At 34.3% G+C, this 3679-nt stretch overlaps 1 long non-coding RNA gene across 2 annotated transcripts; it reads left to right on the top strand.

The window, feature by feature from the left end:
* Positions 1 to 291: 291 nt before the first annotated feature.
* On the top strand, positions 292 to 2449 carry LOC134723230 (uncharacterized). Of its 2 annotated transcripts, none has more exons than XR_010108021.1 (3): positions 292 to 564; positions 1304 to 1381; positions 2144 to 2449. It is a non-coding gene; the product is annotated as an uncharacterized LOC134723230 (long non-coding RNA). The 2 variants fall into 2 exon arrangements; XR_010108022.1 differs by lacking the exon at positions 292 to 564 and adding an exon at positions 615 to 790.
* Positions 2450 to 3679: the final 1230 nt, after the last annotated feature.

Below are 3679 nucleotides of genomic sequence, written 5' to 3'. Positions count from 1 at the left end.
GATCTTGAGCTAGATATAAGACAATTGTAAGAAACAGCAATTGGGACAACATCCCTAATGCGCCTTGAAATGAGGAACTCAAAAGTCACGTGTAAAGAAAAAATCTCTGTGTAGTGATATTGGACATGTTTCTATTTTTAGCAAATGACTGAACTTAATTATTTGTGGTGATTAGGAAAGTAGAGGAACATAGAATAAATGTGTAAAAACTATGGAGCTATTGAATGTGTTCAAATTTTCAAAGAACTTATTGTGTTAAAAAGGGGATATTTTACCACGAGGAGCCGCATCACAACAGGATGTTCGGGGTTTGCTAATTTACGGAAAAAGTAATCTCACTTCGTACCCCGAAAATTTAACCACATATGTGAAAATGTCACAGCTTCGAAACAAGCTATCATACATATCCAAGTTAACGATATGGACTGAGCTACAGGAAAAAACGTTACCATTACCGCCTATGTAAAAAAAATTAAAGATTTTGACCCAAATTAGAAGCTCAATTCCAGAGGTTGTCAGACTGATTTATGGATGATTTCACCTTGTACACCACTGAAAATGATGGTAAGTAGTTTTTTATTTATACCTAGATATTATAAATTGTTTAAGATAAATGTTATTGATAAAGATCAGCAAAAACTCAAGAAAATGTTCGCTTTTAAAATGCATTACTAGCACGGGGCTGAACACTTGTTTTAGGCACAATCATAAATTTGTTTACTTCCGACAGATCCGAACCGTGTTTACTACATTGAAAAGGCAAGAAATAACTTTTAAATATTATTAAATTGTAAGTAAACATGACACAATATAGTCTTTGTTATGTAATATCACTCTGGTCTACAGGAATACCTGATAATCAAGGGAGATAACACACTTCATACGAGTAATGTGAGATTCAATATCGCATGTGCCTTTATCCAATGATTTGACCCCTGGTAGGTAGATATCATATGCACAAAAACACAGACAAAAACAGTTACATGTTTTTAGAAAATCATGAATTATTATTTTAATGCACATGAGCAAAACAAAGGATATTGTCATTTCTCAGTGAAAAAAGGGGAGGGTCAAACCTTCTTGAAAACAATGTTTCTGCACCTATTCAACTATTACGCTAGTTAGCTACTACCCATGGTTCTAATACAAAAGGTTTAAATGAAGGTGGCTAAGCCACAAGGGAGAAGCATTTGTCTTTCTTTGTGATTAAACTTTCAAGAATAGATTTTTCTCTCTCAATAATACTTATGTATTTAAATCAAATGATAACACAGCCTGAGTATTTTTTTTGGTCTTATTTCAGTTCCGGACATACACAATGTATCATTATTTTTCAACCTGAGATGGCAAACTAGAGGTTTTAAAAAGTCCTGAATAACTGGTAAGCATTTTGTTTTATTAATCAAGCTCTAATTGTTTATTTCTGGTATTTATGCAATTGAAATTACAGTCGGAATGTTAAAAATATGCTTATATGAAAACTGTTGCTATGGTCTTGGTATTAAATGAAAAGGCGTAGTTACAGATCGTTTGGACTCAATATTTCGAGTTAAATCTTGCGGCAACTGTTTCTCACGTAACACTGCAAACTATATTTAGCGCTATTTTGATCTGTCGTTATTTAATGATGCCATAATACATGTGATGTCACAATGTTTCCGTTAAGACCTCATGTGGATTTCTCACTGATAAAAGGTTTTCACTGAAAAACATGTAAAAAACATTTTTTCTCAAATGGAATTATGTGAAAGGACAAGTTTTGAAAATTTGCACTATATTGCACTCTAATTATATGATAGGGATGACTTTCCCAGTAGTTTAGAGCGGTTTCAACAGTATTAAATACAAGATTACCACTAGTAAGAATAATTATTTTGGTGGTGTTTTTTTTTATAAAACCTTCAGTTTTGCATAATTTCTCTGTCAAAATGCACTTTAAGGCACAAGAAAATTTTATAGAATGCTTTATCAGGGTCTGTGTATTGTAATTAAAGGTTATAATCAGAAGTTTTGTCCTTGATTTGACTAGTGGAGGTAATCTGGAAGAAATTACTTATACATACTCATTGTATTCAAAATAAATGAATATAGCGACGAAAGTGTCATTGCCTTATAGTGCTAAAACAACTTTATTTTTTTTCAGAAATGGACAAAAATACAAAGATTTATTCAGAATATTATACCGATGAAGATCACATAAAAATATTTGGAAAAATCAGAAGTATGGATTACAATATGGGACAACATCCCTAATGCGCCTTGAAATGAGGAACTCAAAAGTCACGTGTAAAGAAAAAATCTCTGTGTAGTGATATTGGACATGTTTCTATTTTTAGCAAATGACTGAACTTAATTATTTGTGGTGATTAGGAAAGTAGAGGAACATAGAATAAATGTGTAAAAACTATGGAGCTATTGAATGTGTTCAAAGTATTAAATTTTCAAAGAACTTATTGTGTTAAAAAGGGGATATTTTACCACGAGGAGCCGCATCACAACATGATGTTCGGGGTTTGCTAATTTACGGAAAAAGTAATCTCACTTCGTACCCCGAAAATTTAACCACATATGTGAAAATGTCACAGCTTCGAAACAAGCTATCATACATATCCAAGTTAACGATATGGACTGAGCTACAGGAAAAAACGTTACCATTACCGCCTATGTAAAAACAATTAAAGATTTTGACCCAATTGACTTGCAGACTATCATAGGATGGTTGACTACTGGCTCAAAACCTTCATGTTCACAAACCGGCAAACACAGTTATGTTGTTAAGTCCCTTTGGTCCCAATGGAATGTTATGAAGGTTCAAGATGATAAACTTTAACGAAGTTTTAACCTCACCCCCAATCCTAGGATATCCTATAATTGGATCTTAATTTATACTTGACACTGATGCTAGTGATAAGGCATGAGGAGCAGAACTTTCCCAAGAGCAGGAAGGACAAGAAAGAGTTATTGCTTACATGAGCAAAGCCATGACCAAACCTGAGCAGAGCTACTGTGTCACTCGCAAAAAATTATTGGCTGTTGTTTGTGCCCTTCGCCACTTCCATTCCTATCTCTATGGACATCCCATTTTAATAAGGACTGATAATTCTGCTGTCAGCTGGATGAGGAACTTAACAGCACCAACTGGTCAAGTTGCAAGGTGGCTACAAGAACTTGGAACATATGATCTTACAGTTGTACACCGGCCTGGTCTAAAACACAGGAATGCAGACGCACTTTCCAGAAATCCGTGTGCTTCGTGTTCAAGACAAGAGAGTGTTAACAATGCCCACGACAGTTGTGATGAAGACTCTGAAGAAAAAGAACAATTATCAGTCAGAACAGTAACCCGTAGTAAAGCAGATACCAGTCCAACAAGGAACCAGTTTGTACTTTTAGGGTGGGATGTAAATACTATAAGACAACAGCAGTTACAAGACAAAATTATTGGTCAGTTATTCATAAAATTTGAAGACAAAGAGACTAAACCAGAATGGAACTCACTATCTGATGAGTCAACAGACTTAAAAACCTTATGGAACAAAATTTTCAAGGAAATGTGTGAATTTTTATGTATTGACAAAACCAGATCAACATCATTTCATCCACAGTCTAATGGGTGTGTTGAAAGGTTTAACCGTACTTTAACGAATATGTAGAGTATGTACTGTGCAACAGACCAAGC

The sequence above is a fragment of the Mytilus trossulus genome, chromosome 6 (genome assembly GCF_036588685.1).
Source record: "Mytilus trossulus isolate FHL-02 chromosome 6, PNRI_Mtr1.1.1.hap1, whole genome shotgun sequence".
Classification (NCBI taxonomy): Eukaryota; Metazoa; Mollusca; class Bivalvia; order Mytilida; family Mytilidae; genus Mytilus; species Mytilus trossulus.
Note: the sequence above shows the minus strand (reverse complement) of the source record. Positions and strands in the feature narration are given on the sequence as shown.